Raw genomic sequence first — 23,121 nt, forward strand, 5'->3', positions numbered from 1 at the left:
GAGATCTTTTTTAACATGAACGCTGATTGAGTTCTCTTTCTCCCTGTGAATCTCACAGTTTTGTTCCAGAGACTAAAAATAGCCTTAAAAAATAGACAAAAGAGTTTATTTCTAACAGTGATCATAATGAAACAGGGAGCCACATCCCCACACCAGGACTCCTTATAGAAGACACAAGCCATGTCCATGAAGCAAGACTTTGTGCTTGAAACCAGGGCCTGTTGAGGCAAAGGGTCAAGTTCTGTTCCTGGGTTTTTTTCCCCACAAGCATCAAACCTCAGTGTGGCTCTGTTTTCTTCAACTACAAGATGAAGGGTTTGGATGAACTGCCTCTGGGTCGTCTTTGGGATCCTAAGTTCCATGATTCTCAGGAAAATTATGAGGTGTGAAAGAAATATTTTGCCCAACTTAGGACCTCTACGTCTTCTTTACCCTTGATGTTTCAAGACCTTGGTGTAAAGGAAACTGCTTTGTGAAATTAACCCCAGTTACTGCTGTTTCAGTAAAAATGGCAGTGATCATGGGGCCAAGTCCCTCTCTTTCTGTCATTCTGAGTCTACACAGAGTTCTTGTGGGCAACACACATGGTGTTCCCATTACCATGAAACAACAAAACATTGAAGAGTGGTTTTCTACTGCTTCCCTCTACCCACATCCACTCCACCTCTCATTCTACAAACTTTCTTCCTCAGCTCTCAGAACTTCTTTCTTCTGCTTTATTCAATAACCCTGGGTCTTTCTGACATGCTTCCCATCTACTAGGCCCCTCAGGTATGGGTTCCTATCTGCTCTAGAAGGACCACACCCACTTAACTCCCCACTGGGCTGGGCTCTGGCAGAGTGTAGTGCCTAGGCTGGATCTACTATGAAGAGCCAAGAATGAGGGCCTCTGAAGGGAAGATCAAGATCATGTGGTATGATGGAAAATGCTCTCCCAAGACTTTTCTGGTCTGAACTACCTCTGATGAGTCTAAAGTCTTGTCTGATATCACCCTTAGGTTGCCAAGAACAAAGATAGTCTTTAATATCTTGGAGTTCTTTCCTAGTAAAATAGATCCTGTGAAGCTTTCAAACAGCACCCACAACTCCAGAGCAAGAAAAGAAACTTACTGCAGTCAAGTAAATCACAAAAGCATGGAGTCAATTACAGAAATGTGAATCTGGAAGAGGTCTCCTCATTTTATTTCATTTTTTAAAAAGATTTTATTTATTTATTTGACAGAGGGAGACACAGCGAGAGAGGGAACACAAACAGGGGGAGTGGGAGAGGGAGAAGCAGATTTTCCGCTGAGCAGGGAGCCCCGATGCAGGGCTCAATCCCAGGACCCTGGGATCATGACCTGAGTCACAGGTAAATGCTTAATGAATGACCCATCCAAGCACCCCTGGGTCTCCTCATTTTAGAGAAGAGAATCCTTATGGACCCAGAGAAGAAAAGTGATTGTCCAGGGCCTCACAACGGTGGAATCAGCATGGAAGTGCTTTGCTTTCCACATTTCTCCCTGCTGTTTTCAGCCTCAAATGAATCGTTTTGTTTTTATTGAAGTCTGACTTTCCTGTGGCCAGGTGTTTTGGTAGACTGGCCCTTCCCTATTGGGACATTTGGCTGTCCCTGTTGCCCAGTAGGATGTGTTAGTCCAGACAGGGAAGCCTCCAGCACTTAGGGGTAGATGGTGACTTGTGGGCACCTGAGCAGATGCTCTCCCTATTCCAGTGGCTTCATTGCCTTCTCTCCCCCGACTTACTGGCTGGCAAACAGTATGTGGACAATATGGATACATTAAATATACAACCACTGAAATCATTGGAATTATGTATTTTCAAATAAGTTATGTAATTGTTGTAATTAATTTTGGGTTTATGGTGTATTTGAAATAAAAAGTAATAAAATAAAATTAGGAAGCCCCCCTCACAGACAACAGACTAAGTGCTAGCAATATTTTAGTTTTTCTTTAATTGCTCCATTTTTTACTTTGGTAAAGGAAGAAAGCATCCAACTACAGGAGAACAACACCTGAGTCCATTTAAATATGGGACTTAATCCATTGGGGCAAGTCCTTATATCAAGGTTTGCATTTCAAGTTTTAGGGTGACAATTCTATTTGCTCTTCATCTTGTCAGGTAGAATGCAATGGCATATGTAAAATCATGGGAGATGAGACCAGCTTTACTTTGACTAGATATTTCCACCATAAGTTAGCTGTGGTTTCAGAAAGCCTGTGTACATGTTTTTCACATAGAAGACAGCAATACATACTGTTTGATTTGTTGCTTTAGTCACTAGAAATATCCCAATATGATTTTTTCTTATTTGTATGAAAATTCAAATTCATTCTTAGAAAACTCAATATTTATTTATTTATTTATTTATTTTTTTTTTTAAAGATTTTATTTATATATTTGACAGAGAGAAATCACAAGTAGGCAGAGAGGCAGGCAGAGAGAGAGAGGAGGAAGCAGGCTTCCTGCTGAGCAGAAAGCCCGATGTGGGGCTCGAACCCAGGACCTGGGATCATGACCTGAGCCGAAGGCAGCGGCTTAACCCACTGAGCCACCCAGGCGCCCCAGAAAACTCAATATTTAGACAAGTGCCAAGTTTTCTTTTTTCCTAATAGGAAAGTATGAAGAGTGAGTGTGTTTTCACAGGAGAGGCTCAGGTGCAGACCAGACGTCAAATGTCACACATATTGAAGAGGGTGAGGACCTCGTAGCACTGAAAGTTCAAGAGAGTGTCTCTGAAAAAAAAAAAAGGGGGGGGGATTGCTTTATGAAAAAGCATACTATGAACAGAATCAGCCAGTCCAACATGTTGTTTCATGTGGTGATTCCGTTCCCTGTTCTCTGGAGGGATGGCCATGGAGCTCCCATTTCTACCTCCCAAGATGGAGCACACCATTCTCTCAGAGAGATCATTCCGACACTGGCAAGTCTTCATTTGGGGAAATTGTTATTATGGAGCTAAAACCTATTAATCCCCAGGACCTGCCTATCTCTGCTTGCATTTGGCACCTGACCAGTTTTAAACATTTTCAGATAGCAACTGTGTGTTCCCTGATATTTTAGTCTTTTCCCTAATCTTGAAATCTCTTTTCTTCTTGTGTCTCCCAGCTGGAGTTTTAGGGAGTGTTAGGAAATGTGCAGAGGTTCTTGATGGTCTTAATGATTAGTGTTTATGGGGAAGAATCCAACGGTACTAAACTTACGGCGAAGATTACTACCCTCAGAGGATGAAAAATTGTGCCACCCCCAATGCAAGAGGAATCTGTCTTCTTCGTATGACAAGGACCTTCATCCTCTTTGTCTCTCCCCAGAAGATATCCAGAATGTCAGATTGTGAGATCCCGTTTTTGAGATACCCACTAGACCATTAGGATACAAATTGGTAGATTTGGGGAAATAAATCTGGCTATGTGGATTAAAAGTGTTCATAGGTTTTTAACAACACATTCTGTTGGCAAATCTATAGGGAAACAAGAACTCTCATATGAAAAAAATGGCATAAGCTGCATGGAAGAGAGTTTGAGATATCTAACAAAATTACACGGGCATTTATCTTGGGACCCAGTAGTCTTCTTCGGAACCTACTGAGATGGCTGCCCATCAAACATAAAGCAGCATAATAAGATGGTTTATTACATCTTTATTCATTAAAGGCAAAAGACCGACTCAATCCAAAGGAGCATCAATAGCGAAATAAAAATTGAATAAATTATGATACAACTACATAATAGAATAGCCTGCAGCCTTTAAAAATGAGGAAGGTCTTTACGAAAAGGTAAGTGAAAAATCAAGATATAAAATAGTATATATATCATGTTAACTTTTGTGTAAGGAAGAGGAAGAAAAATATAGGCAACTTATATTATTATATGTCATATAATTACATATGTAATATGTGGATATGTATTTCACATTATTTTGAAAGAAGCACAAGAAAGACTGGTCACAAATTAAGTAATATGATTGCTTACAAGGTGGATGGAGATGGGGGAGGGCGTGGGCATACAGTGAGCATCCTTTGAATGTACCCTTTCATATATTTTTTTTTGATTTATGAATCACATTAGTGTTTTGCACACTAAAAAGCTTAAAAGAGGTTAAAAAAGTGCTTTTACTTTTTGGCCCAGTAATTCTACTTCTAATTATCGAGTTTATGGAAACGCAAAAACAAAGTCATGTACATACAAATGAGCTCTTTTTGGTATTATTTTTTTTTAAGATTTTATTTATTTATTTGACAGAGAGATCACAAGCAGGCAGAGAGGCAGGCAGAGAGAGAGAGGAGGAAGCAGGCTCCCCGCTGAGCAGAGAGCCCGATGTGGGGCTTGATCCCAGGACCCTGGGATCATGACCCGAGCCGAAAGCAGAGGCTTAACCCACTGAGCCACCCAGGCGCCCCTGTGGTATCATTTTAATACAACTACCAAACTAGACACAGGTATTTAACAGGAAATAAAGGGCTAAATAACCAATGACCAAGTCCGATATAAAATATTAAGCAGCCGTTAAAGGTGTGTCGGTAAATAATGCGTAATGATGTCGGGAATTTTCTCCATCAGTTTGGGGTCTCAGTCGATCACTTCAGCAGATCCCGGGGCCAATAGCCCACACTGCCCAGTGGGAAGACCGATGCCCTTTCCCTTTTCGACCTTCCAACAAGATGCTCTCCCGAACATCTGCCCGTCTCCACATGTGGCTCTCTCCTCCCATGTTAACTGTCCTGCTACCTTTCAGCCTCAGAGGGACATGTCCTGCTTCGGGCTGGCAAGTTTTGCTCTTCTCTCAAGCCAACCAAGACAACTACCTGCACCCCTGCTTCTTCATGTGTCCTCACATCCCATTCTGGTTGGGGGAGTGAGAGCTAATGTGTAGAAACCCCATCAAGCCACATGGTAGGACGGTGTGAGTTCTTTCTACGTTCCCTCTGGATGACCGGCTGTGGCTCCCTGTCATTCCTTTACGGTCGGTGCTCATGGCCTATGAGTACATTGTAGAAATTTTGCTCCTTTTCCTCCTGGGTGCCCGATACTGTGCTGGAAGGTGAAGGTAGCTGCATGTAGGATATAAGAGGACACAGACCTTAAGCAAAATGTGAACATGTAGCTGGAGTCAACTGCATGAAATACAATGAGAAAACGTGCATTGAGCATTGTAAGCAGGTTGAAGAGGGAAATTATAACTCCAAGAAACGGAGGGTGGCCAGAGATGGCTCCTAGGGAACGACACTGTCTCAAAGGTGAATCAAGAGAAAGAGTTCTTAGCCAAGCTAAGAATAGAGAGACAGAGTTTTCAAGCCAGGGAGGCAGGGTGAGCTGACACACAGACACACACAGTGTTGTGTGTGAAGAACTGTCCACATTTGCAACTGCTGAAGTTTAAATTGTGAAGCAGGGAGTAGTAGCAGAGGAGACTACAAAGGTATGCAGATATTACTTAGTGAAAGAAGCCGGGCTGGAAAGGCCCCATGCCCTGTATCCCAACTACACAACAATCTGGAAAAGGCAGAGCCATGGAGGCAATAAAAGGATAAGTGGTTGCCAGGGTCTAGAGGAAAGGGAAGATGGATCAGCGGGGCACAGCGGGTTCGAGGGCAGTGAAGCTACTTGTGTGATGTGGTGATGGGGGACACACATCATTATACATCATTCAAAACCTGCAACACCAAGAGTGAACCCTGATGTCAAGTAGGGACTTTGGGGGATAATGATGGGTCAATGCAGAGTCATCAATTGTAACAAGTGTACCACTCCTGGGGGGGCATTGCCGGTAGGGAAACATATGCATGTGTGGGGGCAGGGCAGGATGGGAACTCCCTGCCTCATCCTCTCAATTTGGCTAGGACTTAAAACTACTCTAAAAGTAGTCTATGTAAAAAAAAAAAAAAAGAGAGAGAGAGAGAGAGAGATGCCAAGATGTGTTTCAGAAAAGATAGTAAGTCTCCTTTTATCCCAGTTTTAGGTGACTGGGCTCCATTTCTGTACACCCCCATCACAAAGGGGACCACAAAGTCCCCTCCTGTGAAAGGGAAGGAAGGCAGGCTTCATGGTCCTGTGGTTGGATCACCAGCCAATAAGGGAAATACACACGCAGAACCCTTCAGACGACTTCCCATCTGTGTAGAGCATGCCATCTGGGGACTTACAACTAGATTACATCATGCCCCCACATACTCACACACACACTCTCACACAGGCTCTCATACGTACCGTGCACACCACAGATTCACATGCACTTTCTCACACACTTCACACACAGCACACACGCTCACACACATTCCGCACCCATGCACACTCATGTGCCTCTGTGTGTGGTGCCCACTCATCCATATGCTCTCACATGCGGCACGCACACCACACACGTCTGCTCACAAACACACACACACACACACACACACATAGAACACACACGTACTCCTCAAAGGGACTGACGTCGCCTTGCACATTAACTCCTGTGAGCCGACTGCTTGGAGGTTCTGTAGAGTCTCTCTGTTCACCAATGCCTCCCGGTCCCAGCAGGTCTACTTCCCTTCGTGTGGGCCATAGCCCTTCCTGGGCTTCTGAAAAGCATTATTAGCAGCATGGAGGCATCATCTCCCAGGTCTTGCCAAGATTTAAATCCTGTATTTGAAGGAGGGTCCCACATTGATGAACTTTTGTTACCCTACATGCTGCCCACCTTCCCAAGTCTTGAACCTGCAGCCTCAAAACTTATTCATTCACGTGCTTGCCCACTCCCCAGGGGCACACGTTTTCTGGGGAAGTCAATAGTTATCAATCAGGGTGTGTAAATGGATTGGAAGAACAATGTTGCGTTCCGTCTCCTGAGTGCAGTCTGACTTACTCGCAATCCAACAGCCCCAATTTGACATCTATTTCCTTTCCTTTTAAAACGTAGCATATATCTATTTAAAACAATATTAGTCTTGGCATTGTTTAGCTCTTGTGTACACTCCTGTCAAATATGTGAGAGAGAGAGAAAGTCTTTGGCTCAGACTGCAACTGATTTATACGACAAAAGTCTGTATCTGCCAATGTTTGCCAAAGGAATGTTACAAGCTTGAATCATTTCATGCAATTTATAAACACATTTAAATGAAAAGAAAATGTTTTAGTTGTACTCTGCATCATGAATGTATTTGTGTCTGAATTTAGAAGACAGGAAGTAACCCGTCCTTGGCGTAGCACTCAGAAAGAAGGCATCCCTTCTTTCTAGGGTTATCAAAGTAAGAACTTTTCTCTTTCCTTTTTAAAAAAAAAGATTTTATGTATTTATTTGAGAGAGACAGAGAGAGCAGGAGTGGTGGGGGGAGAGGAAGAGGGACAAGCAGACTCCCCCCTGAAGGGGCTCAATCCCAGGACCCTGAGATCCTGAACTGTGCCAAAGTCAGATGCTTAACTGACTGAGCCAGCGAGGCATCCCTTCTTTTTCCCTTTTGATGTGCAAGTTCTGATATTGTAGTACACACCAAATCAGAATAGTAATACACAGTGATTAAAATGTGGGTTTTAAAAATGAGTAGAGGTTTTAAATTTCTATAATTAACAAAATAATATATAATAAAATATACTTACATTTGTTTAAGTAGTGCATATATTTTTGTATCTAATAATATAATAAATGTTTCTAGTAAATAAAATTTTCTAATATCCATGGGCTCTGTGGAATATTGAAAAAATTCCAAAGGCACAAACCTTACCATTAATTCAAAATTCTTCCTCATGGCTCTCCCAGCGATGCTATTTATTTGTTGCCTTTTATTTCCTGAAAGCCAAATTCCTCCACCAGGCATTCCACAGCCTACCTTAAATTTTGGAGTTCTAAAGGATTTGTGCATAGTCAGTGTGATTTCCATAAGATCCTGTTTTCAAACATTCATTATTCAAAACAATGAGGCTCATAAAGGACTCTCCATAAACATATCCTTTTGATCATATGTCACTGAAATTGAATGTGAGTCATGCAAATAAAAGATTATCTTAATTTTTTGTTACTTTTTCCCACTCTGATTATCAACTATTATAATGATTGTGGACCATGTAATTGGGCATGTAGCTGGAGCTCTGTTCTGGAAAAATATTGGTTGGCAGCTGTTCCATTATCTTATGTATATATTCTTCTATATTTAAATTTATGTCTTCTGGGTCCCTTCCCAGAACTAGATAGATTGCTAAGGGTAGGACAAAGAAAGGAAGAGTTTTGCACCATGAATCTCTGAGATCCAAGAAACTAATAAAGTGTTCCATTCTTAGTAGATGTGTCAAAACACAATGTCCTACCTTCTGCAGTACCTCTAGTGAATTCCATCAGGTCGAATGAAAGTAACTACAGAGATTATTTTTCCAGGCATTGTACAGGGATGGGTTTATTATGACATCATGTCAAACTAGCAAGGTCAATAAATTTTTACATCTCTTCTCATTTCACCCTGGCATTAATGGTTCACAGTTAATGACAATACTTAATATAATTACCATTCAATATTTTTAAAGGACATTAGCAAACAATAATTTATTGCTTTTTCAAAACACACCTGACTTGAGAGTGCAGAAGGGCAGCACTTGCCTTTATTTTCCAGATGATGCTCAGAGATGTCAAGTGATTTTTCCCTAAGACACATAATCGCCAAGTGAAAGACCAACTCTAGAACAGTCATTCTCAACTTGGGCAGTGCACAGAGATCAGCTGGGTGCTTTCCAAAATGAATACCAAAGCCCAGGCCCCACCCCAGGTCAGTTCCTTTGCAACCTCCAGCAGTGAGGCTCAGGCATTTACATTTTTTCCACATTTCCCTGGTGAGTCAACGAACAGCCAGAGTTGAGAAATTTGCTCTGGCACATTAAGTTCCCAGGTTATTCACCTAGTTCCGTATGAATTACCACTTTCCATTCTTAAGACCTCACGGGGTTGTTTTGGGGATTGATGAATTAATGCATGTAAAGTACTTACAACAGTGCCCGGCTCACAGTACATTCTCCAGAAGGGTAGCTGCCATCATTACCACCACTCCCACCACCATCATCATCATCATGAAAGACATTCTCAGATAACTTGACTCAAATTACTCTTTAATTGTAAAATCATCAATTGTGGCTCATGACATTTCTAAACTCTGGTATCTTTGTCAATGCAAGAGAAAACCATGCAGAATTAAAGAGAAAGGAAATCATAAAACCCAACTCACTGGGAACACTTTTGTTTCTCATTTTGGTCACGTAGGAACCTGTGATGGCAAGAACTATCAAATCCATTAGATTCTAAATAGGGGATCTGAATGACATTAAATGACTAATAAAATTGTGAACTTATCTCACAAAAGGGAATAAGGTACATTTAGGGATCTTTATATATATTGTATGTATGTATATATATATATATATAATATAATAGTAAAATCAATTCCCATGACCTGAATTTATATATATATATATATATATATATATATATATAATTTTTTCTACATACTTAGTGTTAAACATCTGGCTTAACCAAATTTTTCCCAATCAATTAAGGTAGCAAATTAAGTAGTTTTTATTGACAGATTTATCATAATAATGCAAAGCCTTCTTCTGTACCAAAATTGTAAAATCTGGAAAGTTAAACAAATGTGTGCTTCTATTTTCAGCAAGTGCCCTATTTTATATGCTTTTTAGATTTTATTAAATGAATTGATTATTTCTTAATAACAAAAATCTCATTATAGCCTCCTAGAAATTAGCACTGTACTGAAAAATAAGTCATCTCTTCTATATGGTGAGTAAACTGTTAGACTAATCAGATTTCCTTCCGTATCAAAATCACATGCCTGGGAAAATGGATGGAAGCAATAGATGTTCTTTTTCTGACTTGGCAAGACTCTGGTTTCAGGCAAGACATATATATTAGCAAAAGGGAAAATGCCAAATGGATTATAACTATGTGTCCTGATTTCTTTAGTGGAACTCCACTAGGAGATCCTGTATCAAACACATAGATGTAAGTGCGGGAGAAAACCTCTGCATGGCTCCAGATGCCTCCTCCAGGGGCTTTACTGTTACCCCTAATTTGATCTGAAATGTCCACCTTAAGTCATGACTTGGGTTAGAGCTGCACTTCCCCGACTTGGGAAACAGTGACATTTGCAAAACGTATTTAGTAATATATGCAAAGCAAGAATATAAAATAGTAATATTAAAATTAAACCAAACAAACCTACCATCTACTACAACCAATATTTCATTACAGAAAGGTCATTTCAACAACAACAATAGGAAAGACATAAGCCCAGAGTCAGTCCCTTCAAGTAATTAAATTTAGCCTCATGAAAACTCATTATAATCGGTGTTATTTCTCTTTGCATTTTGGTATGGTGAAAGCTTTGCCATAGTCCCTAAGATTTGGAAACCATTGTCTAAGATTATAAAAATGAGAATGTCGTCTCTCAAAGCCCATTATTGGCTGCTTTTCTCCGACCTGTAAGGGAAAAAATATTGTGGTACATATAACTGACAAAATGCTTGCACCCAGAATATACAAAGAACTCCTACAAATCAATAATAAAAAGACTGCCCAATAAAAATCAAACTTGAACAGACACTTAACAACAGAACATACGTGAATGACTAATCCATTAAATATTGCATCATTAATCATCAGAGAAATAAAAGTAAATTCCACAATGAAATACCCTATCACACCCATGAGTGTGGTTACAATGAAAAAGATTGGTAATACCAAATGTAGGCAGGGCGTAGAGTGCTGGGCCGCACGCTTCTAGAGGGACTGTTGAAGGGAGGGATCATTTTGCTTCCCAGTTCCTACAAGGGCAAACACAGATCTGTACCCGCTCTGGGATCCATTCCTAAGTATTTACCCCAAAGAAATGGAAATCCATTTTACAGTAAAACTTTATCGCATAATGACTTATAAGAAATATACATGTTGTCATTCAGAAAACCAAAATACATCTCACACATTTGGCCTTCATCCGCATTTCTTGAAAACCCTTGAGAGCCAGTAAAGTGAACTAGGTGTCTTGTGATTAATGAAGGTGACTTTTGGATCCACCCAAGGGTGGCCTGGCAGCTGGGAGGACCAACCATGTGATTGGAGGGTTCGAACCTTCATTCCCACCTCTTGTCCAGGGAGGGGAGAGGGGCTGAGAGGGCCAATCAGCCAAGAGCCAGTGACTTAGGCAGTCACAACTTTGCAACGCAGCCTCCATAAAAACCCCAGAAGACAAGGGCACCTGGGTGGCTCAGTGGTTAAGCCTCTGCCTTCGGCTCAGGTCATGATCTCAGGGTCCTGGGATCGAGTCCTGCATCGGGCTTTCCCGGCCGCGGGGAGCCTGCTTCCTCCTCTCTCTCTCTCTCTGCTTGCCTCTCTGCCTGCTTGTGATCTCTCTCGGTCAAATAAATAAAATCTTTAAAAAAAAAAAAAAAACCCAGAAGACAGCCATTTGGTTTTTGTTTGTTTGTTTGTTTGTTTTCAGAGAGCTTCTGCATTTGCTTCTATGTGTCATCAGGTGGGGCCCCGAGTTCATTAGGAACTAGCTCCTTTGTTCAGGAACTTGCCCTTTGCATCCCTTCCTCTGGCCGTTGATTCATATCCCTTAGCATTTTCTTTAACAGACTGGTTAGCATAAGTGTTTCTCTGAGTTCTGTGATCTTCTGTAGCAAATAAACCAAATGTCAGAAGGTCAGTCAGGAGCATAGGTAACAGCCTAGACTTGCGACTAGGGTCTGAAGTGGGGAGTAGAGGGATGGTCCTATAGGGCAGAACCTTTCGTCTGCGGGATTTGATGCTGTTTCTGGATGGAGAGTGTCCAAATTGAGTTGGATTCTCAGACACACTGCTAGTGTCCAAGAATTTCTTGTTATTGAGGAGGGGAGACCTTCCTGTCCCTGATGTTGGAATTAGGTCTGGAAATCCTAAAAGAGACTTGTACAAGAATATCCTTGGCGGTCTTATTCAAAACAGCCCCAAACTGGATGCGACACAACGTCTCTCAAGAAGAGAATAGGTAAATAATGTACGGTATGTTCATACAGTGGAATACCAGTCAGTGATAAAAAGGAATGAACTATCGATAGATGCAAATACGTAGCCGAATCTCAAAACCAGTGTTCTGAGTCAAAGGAGGGAGCACAAAGCACACAGGCTGTTTGTTTTCTTGCATCTGAAGCAGACAAGCGCCTGCTCTCCGGTGACAGAGCTCAAGAAAGCCGCTGTGTGCGGGCTGCGGGGTGGGCGTAGGGAATTCCTGGAAAGGAACACAAAGGAATTACGGCACATGATGGAGATGTTCTGTACCCAGTTTTGTTTGGTAGTTACAGGAGTGGATCTAATTGTCAACATTCAGTGAACTAAACACACAAGATATGTACCTTTCATTATATGGAAATTACACCTTAATTTAAGAAACGGCAAAGGACACATATAAAAGTCACCTCCCAATATTGCCAAAGGCTGCATCTGCTCGGAAGGAAAGTTTGCCCCGCTCCTGCCGGGCACGGGTGCTGTGCTTCTGCAGGTGGCCCAGCGCCCACACAGTCCTTCCAGGAACATCCATCCTGGTGATGTCTCTTCTAATGAGGCTCCACGTCTTTTCTGAATGTGTAATTCATGTGTTCACTCAGCAAATATTTATTGAGAGTTTATTATGTGCCAATAGCTGTGGCTGACCTCAAGCACCCCGTGGTGAGCGAGGCAGACAGATGCCTCTGCCCTTAGGAGGTTATACTAAAAGTGAGTTTAGTGATGAGATGGGCCAGTTTCCTTTTTCCGCAGGCCCCCAGGAAAGCTACGTCTATCCCAAGACCCACGGATGGATTGGCATTTTTGTGTTTGGAGGTCTCCGTTAAATTTCTATACAAATGAACCCCAGGTTCTAGTTCTACAAACCTTTTCAGTGAGCCTTCACATAAAATGTCTATGTATTTCTGAAGCATCTTGAAAAATTACTGTTGATTTTAATCATAGTGCATTTTAATATAAAATAATACAAAAGAGTAGTTTCAAAAATTGTACCTGTAATGGAGTCTCTTTACTAAGAAAATAAAGTTTCAAAATGTTTTATTTATTTGCCCACTATGCCCATTTCTTTCTGGAAGTGTGTTTAAAAAAAAAAAAGGCAAAAAGAATTTATGATCCCTGTGATTTGACTGATGAGATTGAAGCTTTGAATTTCCCACACGGTTTCTCTCACTGTTGCTTTTCCTTACATAACTAATGGTAACTGAAATCAGGGCATGTGCTTCAGGAGTTCTACTCTCTTTTCTCTTATTTTGTCTTGGTGTGGTAAATAGTAAGGAAGATCTTGCAAACATAAACATTGGTAGAAAGCAAGAAAAAAACTGTGATTTTGAAAATCACATTTCATGTAAAAGTCGTACTTTCTATACTATATGCATTTTTAAGGTATTTTTCAGTCCTCTCGAGCCTGTAGATCAAGATGAAAGATTAAATAAATTGTCCAACTCCTTTGGTTATCTATGTTCAGCACTTGATTCTAGACTGCATTCTCTAATTGGACATTAAACACATGATTTTCTTCCTATTTTTCCAAGAAAACTTCTAAAGCACAGATAGACTTTTGCAAAGGGAAAAAGAAGAAAAAAAGAAAGAAAGAAAGGAAGAAGGTGATTTAGTTTCTATTTTAGACTGTCCTGTGATGATCCACTCACCAAATACCTAAACACCAACAGTCCACGGACCCGGAAGAAGGAAATAAAATCCGAAATGTCCTCAGGTGCAGGGGAATGCGTCATTAAAGCACATAGGAAATGTGGTTGAAAATAAATGCTTCGTGAAGGGACAGAAAGCAAACTTGGGAGTAGAGTCCTGTCCGACCACTGTGTGCTCAGCCCCTAGCAAAGGCTGTGCCCACCCCCCCCCCCCCCCGTAGAAGCTCAATCAATGTTGGTTAGGGATATATTGAAATAATTATTATTTTTCATAGAAACCTCATTCCAGGGGCACCTGGGCGGCTCAGTGGGTTAAGCCTCTGCCTTTGGCTCAGGTTATGATCTCGGGGTCCTGGGATCGAGCCCTGCATTGGTCTCTCTGCTCCACAGGGAGCCTGCTTCTCCCCTCTCTCTCTGCCTGCCTCTCTGCCTCCTTGTGATCTCTGTCTGTCAAATAAATAAATAAAATCTTTAAAAAAAGTTAAAAAAAAAGAAGAAACCTCATTCCAGAAGAGATCTTGGAAGCATCAGATCAACTTCCCAATTATCACATTCTTTTCTACCTTGTTTCTCTTCTATGTGAGAGATTTTGACATTAGGATAGTAACAACAGCTTCTTTTAGCCCAATTTTCCTGGGAGCTAAATGTCCCTTTCCACTGTTTTTGGTACCATAACGTTTTTAAACAGTAACCAATTCAGCTTGCCCCACACTGGATGGTCTCTGCACATCTTAAAGTCAAGAGCACTGACATTTAGAAGAGGCAGACCCTTGGAGAGGACCATGATGCCATTATTTTTTAGGAAATTTGCTCTATTGATTCCATCTAAAGTGGACTTGGTTGTTTTCGTCCCCTTTCTAAAAGCATACTATTGCAGAAGATGGTCACTAAGGAGAAGATTGGTAGCTGCCTTCAAAAATCCATTCTCCCTTTCCCAATGGTAATATAATCTTAGCCTTCTAATACGTAATTGGGAGCTAGACTTCATTCCCCAACTTCTCTCACAGTTAGGTATGGCAGCATGCCAATGTCATCATCGATGGACTGGGGACACAAGTGGGGCATGCCATCTCTTGACTGAGGGATCAAGACTTTAGAACCATCCCCTCCCTTCCTTCCTTCATTCCTTCCTCCCTACCCTCCTGCCTTCCTTCCTTCTGCTGGTGTAAGAGATGACAGAGCAGAGAACAGAAGGGAACCTGGGTCCCTGAATGAACTTGAGGCGCAGACTTGCCCAGTTAACCTGAATTTCCCACTTCGGAATTATGTGTGAAAGGAATAAATGTCTGTACTCTTGATGTCATTAAATGTTGAGGTCAACTGAGGTGCACTTGTTTAGCTACCTGTCTTCACTAGGCAACTATTAGAGAAGTCCAAATTTCTCAGAGGCTTTGTCTCATGCACTGCTGTTAAGACAGGCCTCATCTATGCCATATTTGTGAAATCAATTATTTTGATGCATCAAGATCTACTACAGCTCGGTGACACCTGGATGACTCAGTCAGTTAAGTGACTGACTCTTGATTTTGGCTCAGGTCATGATCTCAGGGTCATGAGATCAAGCCCCACGTCAGGCTCTGTGCTGGGCGTGGAACCTGCCTAAGATTCTCTCTCTCCCTCTCTCTCTCCCTTTGATCCTCCTCCCCCAAGTGCACTCTCTCTAAAAGATAAAAAAGATCTACTACAGCCTATACCTCAAATTCAGAGGATGAAAAAGATCCTCAAAGTGGAGTAAATGGTCAGTTCTGTATCTTAGGCCTTGCAATAGATGGAGAATTTGGGCATTAACACTGAACAAGTGTGCATGTTACGTACTCTACTGTGTTTCGTCTTTAAAAAAAAGATTGATAACTGGATATGGCTTATGTATTCTGGATCCTAGCTTGAGCATAGCTAATATGGTAGACATGGGTCATTCTGGAGAAGAGTTTTAAGTAAAATCACAGGGAAAAAAAGGAATTTATGTTGGATTGAGGATGGGCAGTGAGTATGGACTATATTTTCTGAGAATTTTAACAATGAAGATTCTGGTGAGATAAGCACAGGTGTCTAATGCACTCTCAGAACGCTACCAGAATGACCAATATTCATTCTGAAAAGTAGGGAAGGAGCCATCTATCTGCCTTAACAAAAGAAAGATTTGGGGTCTCCAGAGTCTAGTAGAGATGACTGAAGTGGAAAAAAGGAAGACACAAGCAGAGATGCTATCTGACTCTTCCTCCTGAAAACCTGCAAAGTCACCTGGCCGTGGTGGAGGACCTCCCACGTTGGGGGGATGACAGACAGAGGTGGAGTGGGCCAAGGGCAGACTAGGGAGCAGGGCACTGGGACTCAACTCTCACCGCACTTGGAGTCCGCAGCAGAATGCCCAGGATGGGCAGGAGGGTGAGGTAAAGAAGGCAAAAAGGAGACCAGAATATGCTCATTGATCCACTTGGACTCTCATGGAGCAAAGAGAACTGTGAGTGTACAAGCAAACCCAGCAACCTCATCAGGTGCAGAGGAAGCAGAGCCTGGGCCAGAGTCCCTCACTGCCCTTGGGCATTAGTCCACCGCCTCCTGTCTCCTGCGATGCTAGTGCCTGACCGTGATGCGGACACATGCATCTGTTTTCACATTCACTTGATCTCCCATACACTCATGTCCCTCCTCATCCCTCGTGGTGCCATGAATTGTCACTGCCATGCGCTGTCACACACTCAAGATCTTTTTGCCCCACAGCTGTTTTATTATTCTTTCCTGGAAAAGCCAACTTACTTCAATCCAGCCTTCTCCCTCACCTGCCATGACAGTGACTGTGGAAAAACACAGAACCCTACTATTGATTTCACTTTGAACTCATGATTACTCATCCCACTGGGCCTTTCATCCAGCCCGAGGGTCACACTGCGTTCCCTTTGTCCATACACTGCCTCCTCTGTCTGATGTCTACTGCCTGTCTTTGCTTCTCCTCAAAGCTCTGACACCTTCTATCCGGTGCCGGTTCTCAGATGATGGCCATGTGTCCAACCTCATTTAGAAAAGAGAAGGGCCATTGCCCCAGATCCCTAGTCGCCTTCATCTGGGTCCCTACACAGCCTTCCCTAGTGTGAAGGGAGATGTGCTAGCCAAGGCTGGCCTCTCCATTCACCCACTGTGTTCCTTCCCACTTGGGTGGGTGCCAGTTACTGTCCCCTTCCTCTCTTGCATGGTTAATTTTTTCCTTTCAGTGGATTGCTCATATTAACATACAAAGATGCTATTATTTCTATTTTAGAAAAAAGACCCACAAGTCTCTTGACGCGCAACCCCTCCAACTGTTGCTTTATTCTAAAGCTCTTTGGAAGAGATGCTTATCCTAGCTGTCTCTGGTGTCTCTCTGGAACCCGATTTTACTTCTGACCTCTTCTGAAATTTGTCTTTTCAAAGTTGCCCATCACATCCACACATCAATTTCTCAGTTTTCCTCTGAATTAATCTTATAAATGATCATTCTTACATCCACCTGTCTACTCAACTCCCCAACGAGAACCTCACAGGCATCTCAAGTTTAAAACATCCCACACCATGGTCCCTGTTTTCAGACCAAGACTACCCTCATGCCCATCCCACCAGTAAATGCTCAGCTTACCCTTACCACCCATCAGTGAACCGAACCCTCAGAGCCATCCTGGCTCCTCCCTCCCTCACATCCCGTATCTGACCTACAAAAAATCTTATTGTCTCCATTGCTTTCTGAAGCTCCATGGTCATTATCGTGCACAAGCCACATCCTTCTCTCCAGTGGTTGGGATGCTCTGAACCAGCTGTGTGTGCCCCCTTTGCTCACTCTCAGCACACCTGCCCCTGTGGTCTGCACCCTGGCCCTCAAACTACCCAGAGTCTTGACCTCAGCCTGACTTGCCACCACCCACAATAGGTATTGAACCCTGTCTCCTCCCACGGCCCCCTCGCTCACTCAACCTCAGCCACAGCCACACCAGAGGAGTGTTCCTCAACACGCAGTATGCTCCCACTGGGGACACTTGGTATTGGGAAGCTTTTACTAAAAAAAAGCATGAAATAATTAAGGAAATGTTCAATAGATTTGGCTCTGCCAAAAGGCACAGTAAACAAAATTCACTAGATACAAAATGGGTTAAATATTTGTAATGTAGGACAAAGAATTTCTAGTTGTAATATATGAAGACATTTCATAAACAAATAAAAAATACAATTTCTTTAGTTTTAAAAGTGGACAGAATTTATCAACTGACAATTCAAAAGAAAGAAAAACAAATGTCCTTTATTTAAGCACATAATTATCAAGTTTTATGAACATATATTCAAGTTGACTTCATAGTAATTTGTACCTAGGGATTCATTAAGAACGTACCAAAGATTCGGTCACCAAACTCAATTTTGGTATAGTACTTGGTAAATTTAAATTTTATTAAGACTGAAAATAAGGGAAAAGCAAGAATCCAGTATTAGAAGGTTGATTAAATAAATGATGGAAACTTTGCTTGTGGGAAGTACAACATATGTTGTAAATCATTTTGCTGAAATAGAAAAGATTGTTACAATTTAGTTAAGTAGAAATGCAGGTTAAAAAAACAATGCACAGACTAGTCCGTCTTTGTAGTACTTCAATATACACATCGTTATGTTTCTGAATCAGTATATGGTGTCCACAGTGATTATTTTTTTTACTTAAATGGGCTTTTAAATTTTCCCTTATTTTGCTTTTTTTTCTCTTTTTTATTTTTTCTACAATGAACAGGTAATAATTTCACAATAAATAACAAATACTTTCTATAATGAATAACCCATCAATTTCTCTTAAATATGGCACAGTCAATTCTGTAACATTCTGATAAATTTAATTCACCCTTCAAAAAAGGCACACATGTTAAAAAATACATATGTATGCATATTAACATTAAAAAAAGATGTCATAAGTAGTATAAAAATGAAATAAGTAATACTGTGATCAAAAATGAGTCAAAGATGAAAAAAATGTGCAAGATAAAGTAACCGTCTGAATCCTGGAGGAAAACAAATGACTACATAAAAAATATGTACCTATTGTAAGAGCTCAAAAAATGGCTTTTATCTTATTATGGAGAATATCTGATCACTATTTTTCAGTCAACAAAACTTTAAATTTTTGAAAACTCACAGTGTATTTCTTCTAGCCTAAATTAATTTAATCCTTTGAATTTTCTCAACTCATTTTCTTATCAGTGACCCTTCATGTTTAATCTCTTCAAATTCATTTAGTCACATTATTTTGGATGCATTCCAATGCTTTTCATAAAGGGTTGCCCAACTCCTATGCAAACGACCTTATGGGAGCGTGGCCCCGGCACCAAGTGACGATGCTCCGTGGCCAGTAGGTTGACCCATCAATCCTCGACCTACAGTGTTGCGGGGCTCTTTCTTTAACGATTGGAAGCACAGACTCCAGAATCAACTCTGCACGTGCAAATTTCACTGTCCCTTATTTGCCATGGGTCCTCGGTCCTCTTGCTTCCGTGATCTTGCCTACTTGGGTTCAGAGCAACCTGAGGAATCATCCTCTGCATATCGTAAGTTTTAACCAGAATTAATTCTTGTTGATGTGCAGCTTTAAGCTGCTTTCGAGCCGCTGAGACCATATATGGTCATTATAGTTTTTCATATTATAACTTTTTTTCCCTAACCCGAGCTCTTTATAAAATTTAGGTCTATCACTCCAGACACTGAATGTTTTCTTCCCACAGTGACGTCGTCAGTAGATGTAATCAAGATGTTTCCATCCTGGTAACTTAAGTGGTACCAGCCCCGACTGGGTGCCAGTGTCGGTGTGCTTTTTGGCGATCATTCTCAGCAGATACTGTGTTGGTTACGATCCTTCAGCCTCCAGAAGGAAAACCCTAACTCGAACTGGCTCAGACTAAGAAGTCATTTCTTTTCTCCTAGGACAAGGGACTGGAAGAGATTATGCTGAGTGAAATAAGTCAAGCAGAGAGAGTCAATTATCATATGGTTTCACATATTTGTGGAGCATAACAAATAGCATGGAGGACAAGGGGAGATGGAGAGGAGAAGGGAGTTGAGGGAAATTGGAAGGGGAGGTGAACCATGAGAGACTATGGACTCTGAAAAACGATCTGAGAATTTTGAAGGGGTGGGGGGTGGGAGGTTGGGGGCACCAGGTGGTGGGTATTGTAGAGGGCACGGATTGCATGGAGCACTGGGTGTGGTGCAAAAATAATGAATACTGTTATGCTGAAAAAATAAAAAATTTAAAAAAAAAAAAAGAGGCTTCGGAGGCCGCAGGGCGATGATTCTGGTGGCTCAGCAGGTGGGTGAAGTAATGATGGGCCAGATGCCTTCCCTCTCCTAGACTCCCACATTAACATGCTGGCCTGGGCCGCAGGCTCCCCTGGGATTGCGAGAGCTCTTCAGAGCCACGCCCAGACAAGACCAGTCCAGGAAAACAAAGCAAGTGTTTAACTTTTGTTACCTTGTGTGCAGGGAAACCTTCTCAAAACCCCTGTTAAAGGTTTCTCCAGCCAGACGCAGATGACATGACTGTTTCTAAACCTACACGAAGGGACTCCGAGCTCCGCGATTGGCACAGATTGATCAAGATTTAACCCTACAGCTGGACGAGAAGGTGCTTCCCCTGAAATTCTCACAGAAGAGTCTTGGCATGCCCACTGAAGCAGAGGTAAGGCAGGGCAGGAGTGAACGTGGAGTGGGCAGCCAGCGGTGTCTGCTGCCCTTGGCCCAGTAATGGCAGAGAGACGATAACATTTCTTTTTAATGTTCAGATAGGAAATGGCCATGCCCAGGGACTCAGATCAGGTCTACCATTTGGCTACAACTACATGTACATTAAGTTAAAGACAGACTATGTCTTAGTAATTAGATAGTTTTGGATAAAAATAGGCATGAAACTCAAAAGTGTACCTTTACAGCTGCATTATACATATTTGCAGCTGCTTATACATAAATTAATAATATATAAAGAATAATATAACATAATGTGATAATATATAAATTATATATTAATTATATACATTTATATATGCCTATATAATCTAATTTAGTAAATATTATTTAGCTATATACATTAATATATTAATTATACATGAATATATGAATATGTTATGTAATATATTGTATAATAGGTGTATATTAATTTACATGATATACATATAAGAAAATATTATATTTATAACTTAAAAATCAAATTCAGAGTACTGTAACAGTAGTAAAATCAAGGCATATAAAAGGACAGGCATCTCATGCAAAAAGAGACACTATTTTTTTGAGCATCTTAATAAACACTTGAGCACTGCTGGGAACATTTGGTAAAGAAGGAATAGTCTTCACCCTCATGGGGCTTAAGTATTAGCATTTCTCAAAGTCTTTACACTCAAAGGTTCTATTTATGCTCCAAGATTTTCATTTATATTCGTGGAAAGAGATTCATCCTCACAATTTATTTTAGATAATCAGAAATCCCCAGGGTTTACAGTTTTCTTGATAAATACCAAAAAGGAACATGTCAAGAATTTTTAGAAATTCAAATCTCAAATAGGACAAAATTACTTAGAATGGTATAGACATAATTATCAACTGAATATCTATGTCATTATTATACAAAATATGAAGTTTGTGATAGATTTCAACAAACCATTTATATATGACTCAGGTCTCAGACGTATGTGTTGGAAAATATAAGAATTTGTGATAAATTCATACATTAGGAATATTTTAAAATACAAAGCTCATGCTAATAGTTTTGTACAAGATCCATGTCCTTTTTTTTTTTTTAATCAGGTTCTCCCTTCCTATGATGAGCCCCCAATGATTGTAGGTTTCCAGAATGAGAAAAAGATCCAGATTGAAGAATAGAAATGAAAATTAAGTAGGCTTTAAGATAAAAGCCTCGTCCAAATAATAAGGTTGGATTGACTCTCTACATTTATTTGCATTTTCTGCATCTACTATGTTAGCAAGATCTACAGGAGCACATTTCTTACTGTGGTCAAGGAAAGCAGAGTTGCCATCGTAGGATGATGACAGTGTTTGGGGTTTAAGTCTGATGTTACCCTCTGCTATGGACTTTAAGAGCAAGCAGGTAAATGAACGCTGTTCATCTTCAAATTACACGCCACTCAGTACCTATTACCCATGTTTCTGAACAGATGTTGGCGAGCAAACCGACATGGATGTCGTTTTCCTCGAAAAGGACCAAAGATCATAGTTGACTGAGGCAGCCACTTGTCCCCACCCTTCTCTGCCCGCATTGCTACTGACAGATCTCTCGTCATAGACGCATGCTGTAGAAATATTATCCCACTGTGTAACTCACATAGTACAGAAATTCATGTTCTAATAGTTACTTGAGTGATTTGTTTGTAGATACTTTTTGACACAAATTGGTTTTTCTTTAAGGTAAATTTACAAATTCACAGCAGTCAATCCTGCATTAAACCTGGCTGATCAATTTTAATGAAATGCCCTAAGTCATAATAATAATTTTTTTTAAAAACCGTGTTTCGTATTACAACAACAAAGAGATCTTACTTGCCCCCAGGTCCCAGCCTCCACCTGCTTCTATATAGAGCAAACATAGTGCAATAAGAGTGACATTTTTCATTATGCTGTTTTTCTGTAAAATTCTGGTTTGCGTGTCATGATTCTACAAGGTCATAACAACTTCCCCAGGGATGTGCTGACCTCAGAGCCCAGAGCCTCCCCAGGTACCCCACGGACACTGTGAGAGAGGAATCACCTTCCCCTTGCCGGTTTACCATTCTTTACTTTTTAAATTATTAATAAAGATCATTTAGGATCCTCACTTGACTCTGTTTTACCCTCTAACTATACCGTGCTTTTCAGCTTCTCCTCTTGCTTCTTGAAAGAAGAGTTTATACCTGCTGTTTCCACTCTCATCCTCCCAACTCAGTCCTTCTGACATCACTGTGCCCCATTGATCCCTTTTTGAAGATTACCAATGGCTTCCAAGTCACCCATCTTGAATGCTTTCATTTAACCCTCATTGTCATCATCCCTCCCATGAGGTTGACCTTGTTTACCCCATTTTCTGCCCCATAACCTAAAGCTCCCTGGAGCTCTCTGCCCCTTTGGCTAGTGACATGGCCCCAGCCAGTGCAGTCCCATTCCCCCTTCCCTGCCCTTGCCTACTGTCCAGGTGCAACACAGACACTCAGCACTTGACCCAGGAGTGACACCTTTGTGGGCCCTAGGAGGTGGGGGCAGATGTGGCAACAAGGACATTGCTTTCCACATCCCAGGAGGTAGGAGAGAGTAAGAGGTATACATGCCTGGTGGGCAGGTCTTGAAAGGTTTCCACATGCAGACGTCTGTTAGAAAGTAGCCTCCAGCAGCTACACAGAGGCAGGCTTATACACAGAGGACAAGGGGCCAAGAGGAGAGAAAGGCTACAAAGCCATCCAACAAGAAGCAGCAAAGGTGATAC

This window comes from Lutra lutra, chromosome 12 (assembly GCF_902655055.1).
Source record: "Lutra lutra chromosome 12, mLutLut1.2, whole genome shotgun sequence".
Taxonomy (NCBI): domain Eukaryota; kingdom Metazoa; phylum Chordata; class Mammalia; order Carnivora; family Mustelidae; genus Lutra; species Lutra lutra.